The 21,872-nt window shown below is 32.7% G+C and overlaps 1 protein-coding gene across 3 annotated transcripts in view; it reads left to right on the plus strand.

Moving 5' to 3' along the window:
• The window catches only part of PIAS1 (protein inhibitor of activated STAT 1), a 147,798-nt gene that overhangs the window by 41,863 nt on the left and 84,063 nt on the right, over positions 1-21,872 (plus strand). The window lies entirely within an intron of this gene.

Here is a 21,872-nt window from a genome sequence, read left to right on the forward strand (position 1 = left end):
CTTAATTTTAAAGGGTTGATAGAGTGAAAGACAAATGACTAACTAGTTTTGATTATTTCATTGTTTTAAATTTTCTTAAAAAGAGATTTGAGCTTTGATGTGCTGTATTTCAGTTCCACCTGGTTTTTCAAATGGGTTTGTGTGCTTATGCAGGCCAGTATATGATCATGGTTATATAATATGAATGCTGGAAATTTCATTTACTGCGTTTTCCCATCATTTGATTAGTATGTAGCATATTAATAGAATTTGTATTAGTTAACTTATAATTTTAATTGCTATAATTTAACTTTATTTATACTGTAACTGACCTTATTGTGATCTTTCATTCCTTCAGTATAATATGCTTAAAATGTCAGACTTCCAAATACTGACTTGTTATAAATCAGTGGTCAGTAAACTGTGGCCAGTGGGCCGAATCCACCCTGTGGACTGTTTTGTGTGGCTGGTTGTTAAGAATGATTTTTATATTTTTGAAAGGATTGTTAAAACAAAAAGAAGAACAGTAACAAGAATGATATTCTTCTTATTATAAGAATATGTTATGCTTATAATAGTCTTATTATTACATCAGAGACTGTGTGCTTGTAAAGCCTAAAATATTTGGTATCTGGACTTTTATGAAAAAGTTTGCCAATCCCTGTTACAAATAATTAAATGTTTCAGTTTGGGGGATTGGTGGATGTTGAATTTTAAGAATATTTTACTGAAATTCTGTCTTTGAACTGGCAAGGTTTGTTTTTAATTGATTTAGCAGAACTTACCTGAGCAAATGAAAACTACAGGAGTCATTTTCAAACAACATGAATTTTGTCTTTTTTCCTTAAAAATGGTTATAACAAGAAAAGTAAGCTAATATTTGTGAACTTACTGTATGCTTATGAAGTTATATATGCTCATTGAAGAAAATGGAAGTCCCTAACAGTTTTGATGGGATATGAATATGCAAGCTAATTATGCTTATTTTTTTGCAGTAGGAATCATATTGATTGTACTCCAGAATTTGCTTTTTTTTTTTAATATGTTATGGACATCTTTCCCGACCCTGATATATATATATCTTCCATTTTTTATTAAAGGCCACACGTGCACACACATACAATATGTGTACACATAGTCTAGCTTATTTCTTTTTAAAGACCGTATACCATTTCATAACTTATTTAATGAGTCATTCATTAAAAAACAAATAATTTGTTTCTAGTTTTTTACTGTTAAAAACACTGCTGCAGTGAATACTCCTAAAGTTTAAAAAGGAAAAATTGTTGGTGGCTCTCATTTGATTCTTGGCTCTCAAATTTTCTTTTGGTCTTAATTACTAATATATTTTGCTGTTTTCAGTTTTACTGTTATCAGTATCAAACACCAATGTGTTTAATACTTGCTTATACATGTATTTAAATTTTAGATGGTGAGTAGAAATGCAAGCTAGACCTACATTATACTATCTTGGATAATATTTAGAGAATTAAAAAAAATTCTTTAATTGACTCGTCTTCTCACACATAGAGTCCATACATGGTATACAATCAGTGGTTCACAATATCATGACATAGTTGGTGTGCTCATCACCATGATCATTTTTTAGAATACTTGCATCACTCCAGAAAAAGAAATAAATGAAAAAGAAAAAATGCATACATTGCATACTACTTACTCCTCCCTCTCATTGACCACTAGTTTCCATCTAGGCAATTTATTTTAAAAAGTACTTTATTTTTATTTTAAAAGGTACTTTGCCTGAATAAGTATCTTAGGTGTTCATTTCTTATTGTCTACACCAATTTTCATTTCACTGTTTTTTTTTTTAACTTTTTTTCTTAATTAAAAAAATTAACAAAACATTTAGAAATCATTCCATTCTACATATATAATCAGTAATTCTTAATATTATCACATAGTTGCATATTCATCATTTCTTAGTACATTTGCATTGATTTAGAAAAAGAAATAAAAAGACAACAGAAAAAGAAATAAAATGATAATAGAGAAAAGAAACTATACGTACCGTACCCCTTACCTCTCGCTTTCATTTACCACTATTTCAAACTGAATTTATTTTAACATTTGTTCCCCCTATTATTTATTTTTATTCCATATGTTCTACTCTTCTGTTGATATAGTAGCTAAAAGGAGCATCAGACACAAGGTTTTCACATTCACAGAGTCTCATTGTGAAAGCTATATCATTGTTCAATCATCATCAAGAAACATGGCTACTGGAACACAGCACTACATTTTCAGGCAATTCCCTCCAGCCTCTCCACTACATCTTGAACAACAAGGTGATATCTACTTAATGCATAAGAATAACCTCTAGGATAACCTCTCGACTCTGTTTGAAATCTCTCAGCCATTGACACTTTGTCTCATTTTACTCTTCCCCCCTTTTGGTGGAGAAGGTTCTCTCAGTCTCTTGATGTTAATTCTAAGCTCATTCTAGGGTTTTTCTCAGTCCTTTGATGCTGAGTCTCAGCTCATTCCAGGATCTTTGTCCCATGTTGCCAGAAAGGTCCACACCCCTGGGAGTCATGTCCCAAGCAGAGAGGGGGAGGGTGGTGAGACTGCTCATCATATTGGCTGGAGAGAGAGTCCACATCTGAGCAACAAAAGAGGCTCACTTGGGGGTGACTCTTAGACCTAAATTTTAAGTAGACTTGACCTATCTTTTGTGGGGTTAAGTTTCATGTGAACAAACCCCAAGACTGGGGGCTCAGCCTATAGCTTTGGTTGTCCTCACTGCTTGTGAGAATATCAAGAATTCAACTTGGGGAAGTTGAATTTCATTTCACTGTTTTATGTCTTTGTGTTGATCTTGCAGTTTAACATATATAATAATTTGCATATTATATCTTATTGCTTTACTGGTTGAAGGTACTTTTATCCTTTTGAACTGTTTAATGTATAATAATAATGAATAAACCTGTCTGGTATTTCCTTAAATAATTAGAAGCAGATATCTCATAAAATATCATGTTATTAAAACCGTAAATGGTTTTTATTTTTTCTGTAGGTTGCTTTTCACCATGGTGACTATTGCTAAAGAACTGGCAAGATATTTTAAGTACTTTTTCCATCATCCCTCTTCATCTGAAAATTTATAGTAGAAAGCTTTGATAGTTTCTGAGTGTGTAATGATTTCAAAACAATGCATAATATTTTGTCTAGTCTTTGTAACCAGTATGTAAACCTTTACATTTACAAAATTGACTGAATTAACTTTCTAAAAGTGACTGATTGGATTACTAAAATAATTCCTGTAAGATTTATTTAATTGGACTTTCTTATACATTTAAAGTATAATTTTTTTGTTTAATTTAATTTTTATTTTTTATAGTATAATTGGATTGAATACCAGTTTTCAAAAATAAATCCACTGTAGTGTACATATTTGCACAAAATGAATAGGAAGTATAGAATTGCTTTTGAAGATTAATGTGCTATGTAAGTAGTTTTCTAATTTCTCACGGTTACTCTAGAATTAAAATAAAAGCAAACACTTTGATTATGCATTAAAGCATCTCACCAGAAAGTAATTTGTGAAGGTTTATTGACTAAGTAAATATTCTGGGATGGGGAATGCTCAGTGATTCTGAAAAAATATTTAATGAATAAAGATTCTGAGTAAGCAGCAAGATTTAGGATGAATGTATTTTGAGGTTCTGTCTACTTTTATAGATTCTTTAGTTATTAAACGATTATTTCTGTACTTCAGTAAATGAAGTGTAGTTACTTCCTCACAGAATTTAGTTTTCTGAAAGACTACTTTTGCCAATAGATCATTTATACTGAATCTAGGGTAACTATATTTTCTGAAAAATTAAATGGCTTTCGGTATTCCTTTTATTTCTGAACAGCACATTTTGAATTGGTCTTAAAAGCATTCCAAACACTTAAGAGCTTAGTTTTGAAGTAGTTGACTAGTTCGTTACTGCTTATTGCTTAAGTCCCAGAACGTGACAGGTAAATTTAACTTTTCATTTTTTTCCCTTCTGTTTTGGCCTTCTATGACTTCAGATGTCAGAATGTATATGGTTCATGTTTCTAACTAAAATTCAAATAACAGTTTTGATAAATCCTATTTTATCAGATAGTTTTTATCCATTCTTAAAATTGCTTTTAAATTGATTCTTTAAAACCAAGTAATTTTAAGGTCTTTATTCATTTTGAAACTATATACTAAAGAGGATTCCTTCCATTGTTCATAGTTAACTAAGAGAACTGAGATAAAGATAGTTAAGAAATGAAATGTCTGATTCATTATGTGATTTTTCCTATTGGTAACAAAATCCTGTTTATTCTCTGAGTTCCATTTCAGTGCTCTTTTTACCTTTTCCGTAGTATGCCTCTTACATCTGTCTATCTTTTCTCCTTTCCAGCGTCAATTTCACTTTACTTGCATGCTCTCATAGCTTTTAATTCACCTCTTCTTAGATATTTTTGTTGTTAGTTCCTCAGAAGAGTGAAGATTGCAGTATTTTTCTGTGTATTCCCATAAAAGGTAGCTATACATCAGTTATGGTAGTTGTTGAGTAAACACTAGCTCTCCAATTTATTTTACTACAATAGATTGTCTTTTATTTCACTCCAGTTCAGTTGCTTCCAACCATTTTACCATCCAGAGTAACAGGCATGCCACGCTTCCATCATAAATAGTGGCTTTGCAGTAGGGATGATTGGGGGTAGAATAGGAAAAAGGGGCACCCTTCCCATATCCCCTCACCCCTGCTCTGATCTCTGATTAATTGATGACTTAAAAATTTAATATACTCTTATTTTTAATTATTTTCCCTAATTACAAAATATCACATATGATTCAGAATTCATAGAAATCACTTTGACTTTAGAGATAAACTCTTTTAGTATTTCTGTATTCTGGTAGTCAGTCATATTTGTGTGTGTGTGTGTTTATGTGTTTATTTCTGCTTTGGCTATTAAGGACAGGAGACCCTCAAATACAAACTCACTCTAAACCAGTAGGATCTTGACTCATACATTATTGATGGGTCCTATGATTAATGGGGCACAGAAAATTTTAGTTCTCATCGTATGGTGAGCACCATAGGGCAGAGGATATTTTGAAATGTCTTATTTGCGTAATGCATCATTGTTGTGCTGGTGAGTTATGGAATTTACATATTTATGAAAGTGAAAAGGAAAAATAATTTTGGAATAGAATATCTTCTTATGTCCATTCTAAATCAGATTACTTGATAGTCCCCCTCAATCCTTAGTGGTCTTTTTTTTTTGTCATGTGCAGGCTCTGAGAATCAAACCCTGGGCTTCCCATGTGTCAGGCGAGACTTAATAGTCTTTTATTTAAAATAATATCTGTATTATTCTAAGTTATTTAGAATGCAATTATCTGCATTGGCCTCCATTAGAATATAATGGTAAAAATGTAAAATATTTTCACAGTTACTAAAAAAATAACTTTGGTATGCAATATTTGATTTGTTTCAGACTTGTGTAAACAGATTAATATTCAATTTTTATAATTGTTGCAAATTTAGTTATTTTTTTCTTCCTTGACTCAGGTAAATTTTCAAAGAGAAAATAAATTTTTTAACACAGTGCTTTTTTTTTTTTTTTTAACTTTTTCAAAGACTACCATGTAGAGAACAGTTTTGCATTCATTTGGAGTAATCATGGAAAAATTTGGTGACTCCTCCTAAGGTTTGCTGTACATTACATTTAAGCAAATTATTTCTTCTCTAGGGATATTTTCTTTTCAGGGTTTGAAATATCTCAGGCAATACATCTGAGTAAGGTTCACATGATGTGTCTATGAATTAGATATTTCTCACTGATTGGTGTGAGGCCCAATTGTTTTTCCTAATGTTGTAATTTATTGTTCTAGTTGATTATTTGAAAGAGTATCCCTTCTTTAATGTAATTGGAACCAACAGCTAACTGACAAAAGTGATGAATGATGAATATATGTAATAACTTAAACATTTTAATGTAAAGTATATTGTATATTCATATGTCAGTCTTTTGATGAAATTCAAGGCCTTTTCTTTGTATTTGCTGATTTCCAGGCTCAGATTAATTGGATTTTGTAATTTTTTATTGTTTTGTCATTAAAATGATAAGAATAACTGGCAAAAACAGGTTTGAGAAGCAAACATCTCTGATTTTACCAAGTGGAGTGGTGAAAGGGGAGGGAATGAATGAAAGTGGGGAAGGGGGGATTAGGAGATGTAGTAAAGTACATCTTTATTTTATTTTACAGTTTTATATTTGTAGTCTTTCTTTTGAAGCTCATTCCATTTAATCCTTTTCTCACTGAGAATAGTTAATAGTAAATGACTGGGATTAAATGAAGCAATTTAGGGGGAATTTTCTCTTAAATGTATGGTTTTTCACCAAAAAAAAAAAAAGTTACTGAAAAGTTGGAAATTAATCTGTGGAGGTGATCTCCTTTACTTGGTCCTTCTAAATTCTAAAAGTTTCTTAATGAAAGTGTGTGAATTTTGCAAACTGAACTTGAGACATTGAGAAACATTTTAACTGATCACATAGATGTCAGTAAATTTTTTTTTTTTTTTTTTGGCTTTTAAAAAGAGGAATTTAATAAGTTGCTAGTTTACAGTTTTAAAGTTGAGAAAATGCCCCAATTAAAGCAAGGCTATAAAAATGTCCAAGTTAAGGCACCAAGAAGAGATTACCTTCACTCAAGAAGGGTTGATGGGTTCAGTGTTTCTCTCTCCCCTGGAATGCCACGTGGCAAATACAGCGACAGCCTGCCAGCTTCGTCTTCTGGCTTCTTGTTTCATGAAGCTCCTGCGGGAATGTTCCCTTTCTTCTTCTCCAAAGGTGGTTGGCTGGCGAACTCTGGTTCTCTCAGCCTTGTGGATCTGCTCGCCTCTGCTATGGCTTTTTTGTGGCTCTAAAAAAGGCTGTCACTAAGGTTTTGGTGTGGTTTTTTTTTTTTTTTTTTTGGTGCGTGGTCCAGGAGTTGAACCTGGGTCTCCTGCATGAAAGGCGAGCATTCTTCCACTGTGTCATTAAGTTTTAATGTTAGTGCAACAGTCTTTCCCATTATCCCTTAAGAATATCTGTTCTCTGAATTATGTATACTTAGTTTTTCCTTAGCTGTGTTACACGTAGTTCTTACTTTTCTGGGGTATATCTACTGATATTTACTTGGGGAGACCAACAACCTAGGTACTGGGTTTATAATTGTCAATATTTTACAAAGCTAGATTGTGACCTCCTTTTTAAAGTAGAACATTTCTACATAAACACTGAAAATTGCTCTGGGTTTGGGAAGATATAAACATAGTTTATAGAAAAGGTTTGAAGTTTCGTATATATATATATATATATATATATATATAAATTTGGACTTTGCCTTATGAAAAAAGCAGATACTTTGGCACTCTTAAATAGTTAAAATGATCCATCCTGTTTTGTGCAGTGGGGGTAAGGTTTCTGCTACATCTTAGTAAGGTTGGCTACCAGTGTTTTTTGCCAAGTGCTCCTCTGGCATTGGATTATGTTTCACAGTTTCCTTCTCTCATTTTTTTATAATTGAGTTTTCCTTCCCCCACGCGCCTATTAACCAGTGCTGGAGATCAAGTGATGTAAATTCAGGGATGCAGACTCTGATAAGTATTGGAAAAAGGCATTCAAAGGTATTGTGATCCACTTAATACTGCTTTTAGAAAATCTGCCTTCTAACAATTAAATACAAGCTGTGCTCTTCTACTTTGAATTTGGGAAATCAAAAGCAGTAATTTCTCTGTAGGTGGATTTCTTCCCTAGAAACTTCACTTCCTGATTTAGCAGCACTGGTTTTTGATCTTCGAAACAAAATCTAAGATTTACCTTCTAATTTTTACATTCCTTTGTAGATAATATTCTTTCTTTTTATCTGGTGAGTATAATTAATATTTTTATCAGTGTTTGTATATTTGCCCAGAAGTTCCAACGCATCTAGTTATGTTTTTATTTAATAAATCAGTGTCTGTGTCATTGAGTATAATATTGGGAACTAAGGATGATAGCCTGTTTTTGCTTGGAAAGGAATCTTTTTTTTAAAATTTATTTATTGATTAAAAAAAATTTAACAAACGAACTAAACATTAATGTATATAATCAGTAATTTACAATATCACTTAGTTGCATATTCATCATTTCTTAGAACATTTGCATCAATTCAGAAAAAGAAATAAAAAGACAACAGAAAAAGAAATAAAACAAAAACAGAAAAAAAAAGATTATACATACCAATACCCCTTACCCCTTGCTTTCATTAGCATTTCAAACTAAATTTATTTTAACATTTGTTCGGAAAGGAATCTTGACAGTCAGTAAAGAACCCTTTTATTTAATTATAAATACTATATTAAATATTTTAAATTGTTAGATTAATGAGCCAACCATTTAGAGTCCTAGAAGCACAACAAGCAAGCACAACTTAACAACAATGATAATAAATCCAGCATACATGATTTTACTGGATTAGAGTTTAAAGATCAAACACCTAATATACAGTTTTTGAATGCAGCATTTCAGAATTTGCCAGGCGGTTCTGCGCCAGTTAGGCCTAACCTTTCCGGCACAAACTGGGTTGCCATAAGAGTTGCAGAACAGCCATCTGTAGAACTTGACCAGCTTTTGCAGTTGTGGTAATCAGGATTGTATAGCAGGGGAGAACCTGATTTTGGCAATTTCTCTTTTCCTCCGTACCCCTTTTCCTCCTTTTCTTCCAGAAGTTTTATTGATAGCTGTCTGGATGATCCGAAGATAATTTTAAGCCATTCTATATCATGAACCATGCTACTTTGGCAGATGACCCGTTTCGCTTTCAGCAGAAATTAGTCATTCTAATTCTTTGATACTACTGCAAGCTAAGTTTATTAAAACTAAAATGTAAATAAGCTTTAGATGTACTATAGGGTTAAAGATGGTGATATTGCTGTACAAAAGCTTGGATAGGATATGTTGAATGTAGTTTTAGAGTTAAATCACTTTAAAGTAGGTAAAAGTTTCAAAAGGGCTGAATTTTTTTTTAAGAATACATTTTTATCACCTCCACATGTCTTTGCATGATAGTATGCAGTTCTTAGAATTTTTTTTTTTTTTTAAACATGGGCAGGCACCGGGAATCGAACCCAGGTCTTCTGGCATTGTCGGCAAGCATTCCTGCCTGCTGAGCCACCGTGCCCGCCCAGTTCTTAGAATTTTGTTTGGTGTTTATTGTTAAGCATAGTTTTGAATAAAAATTTTATTTATGCTCTTAAATGTTATTATTTTAACTATAAAATTAATATATTTTATTACATGAAATATGAAGTAGAAGGGAGAATTCACTTATCCATAATGTAAATACTCTTAGTTTTGTGTACTTCTCTTTACCCCTGCCATATAAGGTTTAGATACTTATCAATTTATGTTTACAAATGATTGAAGAAATCAGAAAGGAAATGATAAAGTTGATTACATAAAAATTTTAAACCTTTAAGTATCAGTTTTTTAAAAAGCCTGAATATAAAGGCAGATACCCAATAGGAGATAATCTTTGACTCAAACATATAACAAAAGGAAAGAACTCACAAAATTTCTGGACAGGTAAGTTACTAAGAAACATTGAAAGATGCTCCGTCTCACTAGTTATCAAAGGAAATTGAAAATAAGTTAATAATGAAATTTTAGCTTGTCTGTAGTGTTAGATTAATTTTTTTTCTATTTTTACAAAGAAACATGAAACAGCCTAAGTTTTATGAAAGAGGTAGCTGAGACCTGAAGAAGGTATTTCACAGTATGTAAAGAGGTCAAGATTTGAGCGCAGTTTGTTTGGTTCCAAAGCCTTTTTACTATATAACATAAGATACTAAAAGTAACTAAAAAAGATTAAAAATTGTTCTTTAAAACAATTTAGTAATTTTATAATTTTTTTTGCTCTCAGTTTTGTTTGGAAAATTTTTCTGAATTTTTCAGTAAAAGTCATTGAGGAAAAATGGGCTCAGTGTGTTGAAATGTACAGAGAACTGTTGAAGGTCTTTTGTATTCCATACATACATTGAAAGAGGGTTTGAGATTTTAATTTTACATGATAATCTTTACCAGGGCATACTGTAAATTAAATAGTGTTTTATTTAAACAAGTCCTTTATGAAATCACAGTTGAGGTAAGGAGTTCTGGTTTTCTGATTTATCACTTCTAGTTATTAGTCTGTAGTAAAAAAAAATAATAATAAGTATATCATGTCAAAATTCCAGAACCTTTCAGAACTTAATTCAGTTTAGTCTGTATTTCATATTTTTGGTAGAATTCATTCTGTTGAAATGACATGTATCTATAGTTGATCTCAAAATGTCCCTAGAGATTTACTAATATTTGGAGGAAGCAGAACCTTCTTTCCTTAAAAAAAAAAATTCATAAAGTCTTTTGTAAGATGTAGAGAGACTTTAAAAAATATGATAAAGATTGTAGAGTTACTTTAAAACAGTGGGGAAAACATTATAACTAAATTTTAAAAGTTCTACTTTTTAAGCATGCTACTAATTTGCTACCATCAATTTGCATTCCCTTCACCAAGTTCTTTTAAAATTACTTGAATAAAAGAAAAATTACATGGGGACTATAGAGTATTCATGATTTATTTTATCGGTTATTTTTTAGTTCTTACTTTTTGTTGATTTTATATTTTCCATATGAATCAAGCCAATGTAAAACATTCCAGAAGATCAAAGATCTTACTTAAAACATACTTTTATTTTTATGTAAATGCCTGTGGTTATGGAGGTATGATCTTTTGGAGCTCTTCCTCCCAAGAGAATTTGTGACTTTTCAATTATAGAAAGATGTTTATTATTTTTTTAAATTTGTATTGATACATATTTACATACCATGTAATCACCAAATTGTACAGTCAGTGGTTCACAATATCATGTAGCATTTATTATCACAATCAACTTTCTTTATCCTGTTTTTGTGAAAAATAAATACACGAAAAAGCAATAAATTTCAAAGCATTTTGCAGCAGTTAGTTGTAAAACAGATTTCAGAGTTTGGTGTGGGTTACAGTTCCACAGTTTTAGGTTTTTACTTCTAGCTGCTCTAAGGTACTGGAGACTAAGAGAAATATCAATATACTGATTCAGCAATCATGCTCATTTGTTAAACCTTACCTTTCCATAGAACTCCACCATCACCTTTGATCTTTCTCTCATTCTTTAAGGGTATTTGGACTATGCCCATTCTAACTTTTTCATGTTGGAAAAGGCTGTCAGTATGGGATAGGAGGATGGGACTAGTTGATATTCTGGAGAGGCTGGGCCCTCTAGGTTTCAGGACTTGATCTGTTCCAGGGACCCATGTGGAGGTTGTAAGTTTCTGGAAAGTTGCTTTAGTGCATGGAACTTCTGTAGAATTTTATATAACACCCTAGGTGTTCTTTAGGATTGATAGCAATGGTTTTGGTTGGGGTTTGGCAAGCTATGATAGGTAGCAATGTCTAACTGAAGCTTTAAGAGTGACCTCCATAGTAGCCGCTTGACTCTATTTGAACTCTCTCAGCCATTCATACCTTATTTGTTACACTTCTTTTCCCCCTTTTGGTCAAAGATATTATTTTTGAAACTAAAAAAAGATCATTCAATGAGTATTTATTGAATGCTATTTTTGTGCCAAGCATGATTCTAATTGCTGGAAAAATATAGACACATTTATTCTAGGAGTTCATGGCCTAGGAAGAGTCAAATGTAATAGTCGTTCACTTTGGAAAACATATGACATAATAAAATAAGACAGAATCTACTGATAAGAGTTAAAGGATATGTCTGCTAGGGAACATGAACTTAACATTTTTGTCTCATAGAATAGTTGAACATGAACATAAACTACTCATAGAGTAGTTGAATAAGAATTATTTGGGATACTGATTAAAAATGGGGATTTTCCATACCTCAGATCTTCTGAATCACATTTAACATTGTAGTATTTTATATACACCTTCCATATGGATGACTTCATTTCTTTAAATTCCTTATAGAATGTATCATAACTTAATCATAAACATAACCCTTATCCTTTTTATGAAAGTAGGTTGTTTCCATGGTTTTGTATTACACTAATGAACTTCCTTATATATTAAAAATATATATATATTTTTATATTTTGACATTTGTGTGAATATTTCTTTAAATCTAGAGTAGTTTTACTAGTTCAAAGGATATGCATGCTACTAATTTGCTACCATCAATTTGCATTCCCTTCACCAAAAAAAAGTTTAAACTTCCATAGACAGTTTATAGTCTTATGAGTGCCTATTTACCCAGTTTTATCAATAATTTAAAAAATTTTTATAAACTGGTTGTATTAGCTAGTTTCTCTAGAGAAACAGAATCAGCAAGAGATATCTGTAAATATAAAATTTGTTAAAGTGTATCACATAACTGTGGGGATGTAGAGTCCAAGGTCTGAAGGGCAGGCTGGGAGCTAGCAGCTCCAATGAAATTCCTCAGTGAACTCTTAGGAGAGGCTGACTGGGCAGCCATGGGGATGTAAGAGTCCAAGATTTGTAGGCAAGCTGCAAGCTGCCAGCTCCAGTGAAGGTCCTCAGTGGACTTCAGGAGAGGCTGGCTGGGCAACCATGGGGATGTAAGAGTCCAAGATCTGTAGGGCAAGCCGTGAGCTGGCAGCTCCAATGAAGGTCCTCAGCAAACTCTCAGGAGAGGCTGGCTGGCTGAAGCAGAAAGACTGATTATCTCTTCTCTATCCTCCTTAAAAGATTAGTGGTGATTAAATTAAGCATTACTCATTGATTGAGAAGATGCTCCCCTTAGCTGATTACAAATGCAGTCAACTGTGGATACAGCCAACATGGTCATGATTTAAGTCCATGAAATGCCCTCTTAGCAACAAACAGGTCAGTGCTTGCCCAACCAAACTACCGGGCCCCACTACCAGGCCAAATTGACACTTGAACCTGACCTTGACGCCGATAAAATGAGAACATCTTGTTTAAGTTTGCATAAATCTTTGCTTATGCTGAAGTTAGACATTTGTATGATTATTAACCAGTTTTATTCTGTAAATTACTTGTTCATATACTTTGGTCATTTTCCTATTTTGTGTATTTTCTAATTGGTTTGACTTTGTATGTGATGCTTATTAACCTGCTCTTTATATATGTTGCAAATATTTTATCTTAATCTGTCACTTACATAATTTATAGTGTCTTTCATTACACAGAAGCTGAAAACTCTTGAGTTGATAAATGTATTAGTTATTTTTGGTATTTGGATTTTTTTTAAATAACAGTTACTGAGTTATGATTCACATATTAGAAAGTTCAGGCCTTTGAAGTGTACAATTCGTTGGTTTGAAGTATATTCACAGAATCGGGCATCCAGCACCACTGTCTAATTTCAAAAATGTTTCATCACCCCAAAAAGAAATCCCTTACCCATTATCAGTCCTCATTCTGCTCTCCCCATGCATCCCTGAAAACCACTAATTGACTTTGTCTCTATAGATTTGTTTATCTGGACATTTTATATAAATAGAATCATACAATATGTGGCCTTTTATAACTGACTTCCTTCACTTAGCATAATGTTTTCAAGATTCATTTGTGTTGTAACATATATTTGTATTTCATTCTTTTTTTATGGACAAATAATTCCATTGTATGGATATACCACAGTTTGTTTATACATGCATCAGTTGATGGACGTTTGCGATGTTTGCATTTTTTGGCTATTGCTTTGAACATTGTATGATAGCTTTTGTGCAGGTGTATGTTTTCAGTTTTCTTGATTATTTACATAGGAATGGAATTGATGGGTCAGGTGGTAATTCTGTTTAACTCTTGGGGGACTGCCAGACTGTTTTAAAAAGCATCTGCACCATTTTACATTAATTCCCACCAGTGACGTGTTGAGGGTTCCCATTTCTCCATATCGTCACCAATACTTCTTTTCCAGTTTATAATAATAACCACTCTAGTAGGTGTGAAATGTTTTTTGTTTGATTTTTAAATTTTAAGAATTATCCTTTTTTTTGTTTGTTTCTTTTTGAGTGCATGGGCTGGGAATTGAACCTGGGTCTCCTGCATGGCAGACAAGAATTTACCACTGAACTGTCCTTGCAGCCCTGTGAAATGGTTTTGATTTGAATTATGATTTTGATTTGCATCCTTTTAATGACTAACAGTGAGCATGTTTTCATATGCTTATTGGCCTTTGTATATTTTCTTTGTAAATAGGCCTTCAAATTCTTGACCCCTTCTTTTCTTTTTTTTTGGCATGGGCAGGCTCTGGGAATCGAACCCAGGTCTCTGCATAACAGGCGAGAATTCTGCCACTGAGCCACCATTGCACCCACCCCCCTTGTGTTTTTGATTTCACATCTAGGAAACTATTGCCTAATCCAAGGCTACAAAGCTTTACTTCTATGTTTTCTTCTAAGAATTTTATGATTTTAGGTCTTAAATTTAGTTCTGTTAAATTTACTACCATTAATATGGTACGAGGTAGGGGTTCAGCTTAATACTTTTGCATGTGGATATCCAGTTGTCCCAGCACCATTTGTTGATAAGACTATGTTCCTTACCCATTAAATTGTTTTTGATAATTTTGTTGAGAATCAGCTGTCCATAAATGTAAGGTTTTATTTCTGAACTCGAAATTCTATCCCACTGATAGAATGTATGTATTTATCCTTATGCCAGTGTCATACTATTTTGTTTATTCTAGCTTTTTACAAAGTTTTAAAATTGAAAGTCCAGCTCTTTTCTTTTTCAAGTTTTTTTTTTGGTGTGGCTATTATGGGTCATTTGCATATCCATATGAATTTTAGGATTAATGTGTTGTTTTCTACACAAAAGGCAATTAAGGTGTTGATAGAAATTGCACCAAATCTGTAGATCAGTTTGAGTATGGGATGCCTTTCCACTTATTTTGGTCTTTAATTTTTATTTTTTTCAGTGATTTTTTTTATCTTGCACTTTTTTTGTTAACTTTATTTTGTTCTTTTTGATGCCCTTGTAAATGGAATTATTTTCTTAATTTCACTTTTGGATTGATCTTTGCTAGAATATAGAAATGAAATTCATTTTTTGTATGTTGACCTTGCATACAGTCTTCACCATTAATATGTTAGGTAAGGGTTTTTTCATAGTTGCTTTGTGTCATGTTCCGTATGTTTCCTTCTCTTCCTAGTTTGTTGAGTGTTTTTATCTTGAAAATGTGTTGTTTGTTAAATGCTTTTTCTGCCTCTATGAGATGATTATGTGGTGTTTGTCCTTTGTTCTATTAATATAGTTTATTATACCGATTGATTTTCTATGTTAAACTGGTGGCTTTTGGATTTTTTCTGATTTCAGATGACCTACCCTACCTCCAAGATGAGTAAATAAAAAGATCCCTGTATTTTTCACTTCCAACATTTTTGGGTTTTTATGCTCAGTTCTTTACTTGCTGGATTTAATTTTTATTTACATGAGTGTTAAACTTTTTATTTTCTGGACCTCATTCTATTCCACTGATCTATTTGTACATTTCTCTACTTATGACATTATTGTATTTAATTTTGTAATTTTTAGAAACTTTACTTGGCCTAAAAATCAAACTTACAAAAGAATTTCACTTGCCCACCCCATATCTCAACAACAGGTGTTGCTTTCAGTTCCTAATTATATCTTTCCAGAGATAGTTCTCTGCCTATACAAATATATTTGCCTCATTCTTTTTTTTTAACATTTTTTATTGTTAAATATGACATGTATACAAAAAAAAAAGCAGTGTTTTTCAAAGTACACTTCAATAAGTAGATATAGAACAGATTTCAGAGTTTGTTATGAGTTACCATGCCACTATTTCAGACTTTTCCTTCTAGCTACTTTGCTGGAGGCTAGAAGAAGTATATATATATATTTGCATGTGAGAAATAACATATATACTAAAAAGCAATAAATTTCAAAGCACATTGCAACAATTAGTTGTAGAACAGATTTCAGAGTTGGTATGGGTTACAGTTCTACCATTTTAAATTTTTACTTCTAGCTACTCTGAGGTATTGGAGACTAAAAGAAATAATATAATGATTCAGCAGTCATACTCATTTACTAAATCCTACCTTCTCTGTATAATTCCACCATCATCTTTGATCTTTCTCCCACTCTTTAGGGGTATTTGGACTATGCCCATCCTAATATTTTTCATGTTGAAAGGGCTGTTGATAATATGGAATAGGGGGATGGAACTAGTTGACCGCATTGACATTTAGGTAATTTCTTGTTTATAAAAATACTGTTGCAGAGAATGTTCTCTCTGTGTTTGTGTATATATATGTTTATTTGTTTATATACTTATGTGGTGTGTGTTACCATGCCCATGTTTAAACATATTCAATAATTTTACAGGGTCAATTCCTAGAAGTAGAATGTGTATTCACAGTTTTGGTACATGTTGCCAAATTGCCCTCCATAGAAGGTTTGTGCTAATTTGTTTTTATTGTTGTTGTTTCCTATGCCCCACAAAATATTGTGTTATAAAAATTTTTGATTATTACAAAAAATGAATGAAAATTTAGAATTCATTTCGTTTTAACTTCCGTTTCTCTTAGGAGTGAGGATGCGGAGTTTTGTTTTTTTTTTCCAACTTTTTAAATTGTGTAATATAACCTATATACAAAGCAAAGAAAGAAAAAAGCAAGTTTTCAAAGCACTCTTCAACAAGTAGTTACAGGACAGATCTCAGAGTGTCATAGACCACCATACCTAAAAATCTCAGGTTTTTCCTTCTAGCTACTCCAGAACATTGGAGGATAGAAGGAATAAATTTTCTTTTATTGTCACAATTGATTTTTTAAAGATTTTTTTTTTGTGGAAAATAACATATATACAAAAAGACAATAGATTTCAAAGCACAGTGCAACAGTTAGTTGTAGGGCAGATTTCAGAGTTTAGTATGAGTTACAATTCCATAATTGTAGATTTTTACTTTTAGCTGCTCTAAGAGAAAAGAAATATCAATATAATGATTCAGCAATCATATTCGTTTGTTAAACTCTACAGTCTCTGGAAATCACTTCTAGTCTTTCTCCCTCTCTTTAGGGGTATTTGGGCTATGCCTATTCTAACTTTTTTCATTTTGGAAGGGTCTGTCAGTAATATGGGGTAAGGAGATGGAGCTAGCTGATGTTCTGGAAAGTCTGACCCCTCTAGGTTTCAGGACATATCTGGTCCAGGAACCCATCTGGAGGTTGTAGGTTTCTGGAAAGTTACCCTAGTACATGGAACCTTTGTAGAATCTTATATATTGCCCTAGGTGTTCTTTAAGATTGGCTGGAATTGTTTTGGTTGGGGTTTGGCAAGTTACGATAGGTAGTGATGTCTAACTGAAGCTTGTGTAAGAGTGACCTCCAGAGTAGCCTCTCAACTCTATTTGAACTCTTTCAGCCACTGACACTTTCATTTGTTATACTTCTTTTCTCCCTTTTGGTCTAGATGGCATTGTTGATCCCATGGTACCAGGGCCAGACTTTTCCTTGGGAGTCATCTCCCACACTGCCAGGGAGACTTTCACCCCTTGGAAAGTCCCATGTAGGGGAGAGAGCAATGATTTCACTTGCAGATTTGGGCTTAGAGAGAGTGAGGCCACATCTGAGCAACAAAAGAGGTCCTCAAGAAGTAACTCTTAGGCATACCTAAAGGTAGGCTAAGCTTCTCTGCTACATATATAAGCTTCACAAGAGCAAGCCTCATGATCAAGGGCTTGGCCTATTGATTTGGGTGTCCCTAATGTTTGACACAGTATCAGGGATTTCCCTGGTGATAAAGTTTTCTAGTTCCATGTTTTTCCTCCCATCCTTCAAGGGAGTTTGCCAATACTTTTTGATTATCCAGGATGCAGAGGTTTTAAAAAATGTTTTAATATTGTTTGAGATGATTGTTCTAGTTTGCTAGCTGCCAGAATGCAATATACCAGAAACAGAATGGCTTTTAAAAAGGGGAATTTAATAAGTTGCTAGTTTACAGTTCTAAGGCCGAGAAAATGTCCCAATTACAAGTCTGTAGAAATGTCCAATCAAAGGCATCCAGGGAAAGATACCTTGGTTCAACAAGGTCAGTGAAGTTCAGGGTTTCTCTCTCATGTAAGAAGGCACATGGCAAACACAATCAGAGTTTCTTTCTTATCTGGAAAGGCACATGGTGAATACGGTCAGGGTTCCTCTCTCGTCTGGAAGGGCACATGGCGAACACATCGTCATCTGCTAGCTTTTTCTCCTGGCTTCCTGTTTCATGAAGCTCCCCAGGAGACATTTTCCTTCTTTATCTCCAAAGGTTGCTGGTTGGTGGGTTCTGCTTCTCGTGGCTATGTCGTTTTGCTCTGCTTTCTCTGAATCTCTTTCTTTCTCCAAAATGTTTCCTCTTTTATAGGACTCCAGAAACTAATCAAGACCCACCCAAATGGGTGGAGACACACCTCCAGCTAATCCAGTTTAACAGTCACTCTTGATTAAATTACATCTCCAAGGAGATGATATAATTACATACAGTATTGAATGGGAATTATTCTACCGTGAAAAAATGGGATTTAGATTAAAACATGGCTTTTCTAGGGGATGTGCATCCTTTCAGACCAGCACAATGATTGTATTTCTTTTTCTTTGAACTGTTCATATTCTTTGCCTTTTAAAAATAGGGTTGTTAGATTTTGTTTGTTTGTTTTGTAAAATTACATAATTTAACCCTCTGTGGTATAAATTGCAACTGTTTTTTCCATTGTGTTTGTCTTTTGACTTTGTGATTTGAATTGCAGATCTTCCATTTGTTCTTTTTTATTGCTAAGTAGTATCTCATGGTATGGATGTATCCCACTTTAAGTATTTGCCTATTGAAATGCACTTTGGTTTTTTTTCATTTTTTTTGTCTATGACAAATAATGTTGCAATGAGCATCCATGTGCAGTCTTTTGTATGGACATGAGTTTCCTTTCCTCTGCGATGGAAATCCCAGAAATGTGATTGTCTGCTCATGCATATATGTCTAGTTTTTTAAGAAAATGCGTAACTATTTTCCAAAGTAGCTTTACCATTTTACATTCCCACCACCCAGGAATGAGTGATTCAGTTTTTTTACATCATGCAGAGCATTTGGTGACTTTCACTATTTTTATTTTAGCCATTCTGATAGAAATGTACCAATATCTCTCTAGTTTTACTTTGCTTTTCTCTAATGTCCAAGCATGTTGAAAATCTTTTTATGTTCTTACTTTCTGTGCTTACTTGCCTTGTGAATATCTTCTTCAGTGAACTGTCTGTTCATTTAACAGAATCTTTCACAGAACAGATTTTAATTATGTTGAAGTCCAATATACCGATTTTTTCTTTTATAGATTGTGCTGTTGTCATTAAATCTAATTTTTGCCTAGCCATTAGATATAGTGTATTTTCTCTAAAAGTTTTATAGTATTACATTTTACAGTTAAATCTACGATTGCTTTGTTGTTACTTTTTGTATAACACGTAAGATTTATTTTGAGTTTCTTTTTTTGTTCTGTTTTGCCTAAGTATGTCTAATTGCTCCTGAACCATTTGTTGAAAAGATTTTCCTTCCTCCTTTGAATTGCTTTTCCACCTTTGTTTAAAATCAGTTGTCCACACTGTGGGTCCATTTCTGGGTTCTCTGTTCTGTTTTATTGATCTGTATGTCATCTCTGTGTCTACCTCTTTACCACTCCACATGGCCTTAATTACTGTAGTTGTATAATAGTGATTAAAATTGGGTAGAGTGTTTTCACCTACTTTATTCTTTTGCTTAAAATATCTTTCAGCTGTTGTAGTTCCTTTGCATTTCCATATAAATTTTAGAGTTATCTTGTGTGTTTCTACAAAAGTTCTCTTGTTGGGATTTTGATAGAATTGCAAAAGGCCTGCATATCAATCTAGGGGAGATTAACATTTTTCTGCATTGATTTTTCTAATATATGAATATCGTATTTCTCTCCATTTATTTAGATCTTCTTTAATTTTGTTGTTTTGTAGTTTTCAGTATACAAGTCCTGCACATATTTTGTTAGATTTATACCTAAATATTTTACTATTTTTTAGTGAGATTGTTTTTTATAGTATTATTATATTTATATTATTTTTATTTTTATGTGTTTGTTGCTAGTATAGATATGTATTTTTAATGTAGATTTTGTATCCTGTGACCTTTCTAAACTCATTTATTAGTTCTAGGAACTTTTTTATATTTCCTCAGATCGAATACATAAACCATCACATCATCTGCAGATAGAGCCTGTTTCATTTTTCCTTATGAACTGTATGCCTTTCATTTTCTTATTTTGCCTTATAGCACTGGCTGATACGTTAAATGATAGTGGTGAGAGTGAACTTCTTTGCCTTGTTGTCCATCAAATAAAGTAATATTTCTTTTTTGGTTCTTTTCCTTGAAATATACTGTGTTTTATATTACTCTTTTTTTAACACTTTATTTTTGCTACTATTTGCCTAATATAAATTGTATCCTTTTGTTTTAGGGTTCTTTCTCTTTTTTAAATGGCTTGAGTTATAATCCATGTAAAATTTGTCCTTTTAAAGGGCACAGTTCAGTGGTTTTTAGTATATTTACAGAATTGTATAACTATCACTATTATCAAATTTTGGAATGTTTTCATCACTCCAAAAAGTGACTCTATATCCATTATCATGCATGAAATGCCCTCCCCGCTGAAACAACTAATTTACATTATGTCTCTAAATCTAAATAGGATTTGCCTCTTGACATTTCATATAAATGCAGTCATGCAATATGTGGTTTTTCAAACTGGCTTCATTCACTTAGCTTAATGTTTTTAAGGTTTATGAATATTGTACCATGTATTAAGACTTCATTCTTTTTATGGCTGAATAATATTCCACTACCACATTTTGTTTATCCTTGCATCAATTAATGGACACTTGAGTTGTTTCCAGTTTTTGACTATTATGAATAATGCTGCTATGAATATTTGTATATAGGTTTTTGCATAGATATATGTTTTTCAGTTCTCTTTGTTGTATATCAAGGAGTGGAGTTGCTGGGTCATATGGTAACTCTTAACATTTTGAGGAACTGCCAGACTTTTTCCAAAGCGGCTGCACCATTTTACCTTCCCACCAATAATGTATAAGGGTTCCTATTTCTGTACTTCTTTGCCAAAACTTATTATTATCCAACCTTTTGATTATAACTGTCCTAGTTGTTGTGAAGTGGTATCTCATTGTGGCAGGTTTCCCATAAATAGCACATAGCTGGCTTAAAAAAAAACCTCAATCTAAAAATTAAACTTACTCTCATTCTTGTGCTGTCACTGTTTTATTTGATTTTTGTTCTGCCATGTTATTTTGTTTCCGTTTTTCATTTGTTTTTCTTTCTTGACCTCTGGGAGATGAGTTATGGGTTCTTTGTTCTGCTTTCATTTTCTAGTGGTTTGGGAGTTCTATCTTCTATTTGTATTCTATAAATAGCTAGTATTTAAATTTTACAAAACACATTTAAAACTAAATTTTACTACCAATATCAGGAAAATTTCAGTGTATTCAGTGTGTCTTGTCTCTCATTTTCTTTCACTTATTTATTCATTGATTGATTTTATCAGAAATATGTTGATGGCTGTTTCCTCACAATTCATATTAATAATTAAAGTTTACAGTGAAGAAGCATTTTCCCTGATTGCATGCTGAGAGTAAAAAAATCTTAATAGCTTCAATAGTGACACTTATAAAAGAATTGCAATTGAAGGAAGAAATATCCATTCATCTTTAGTACTTCTGATTATTTTGAGAGGACTCTAGAATTCATCTCATTGTTGCTTTTAGATAAAGTAAATAAAGTCATGTGTGTGTATTTATTTTTTTATATTTGT

The sequence above is a fragment of the Tamandua tetradactyla genome, chromosome 14, assembly GCF_023851605.1.
Source record: "Tamandua tetradactyla isolate mTamTet1 chromosome 14, mTamTet1.pri, whole genome shotgun sequence".
NCBI classification, from domain to species: domain Eukaryota; kingdom Metazoa; phylum Chordata; class Mammalia; order Pilosa; family Myrmecophagidae; genus Tamandua; species Tamandua tetradactyla.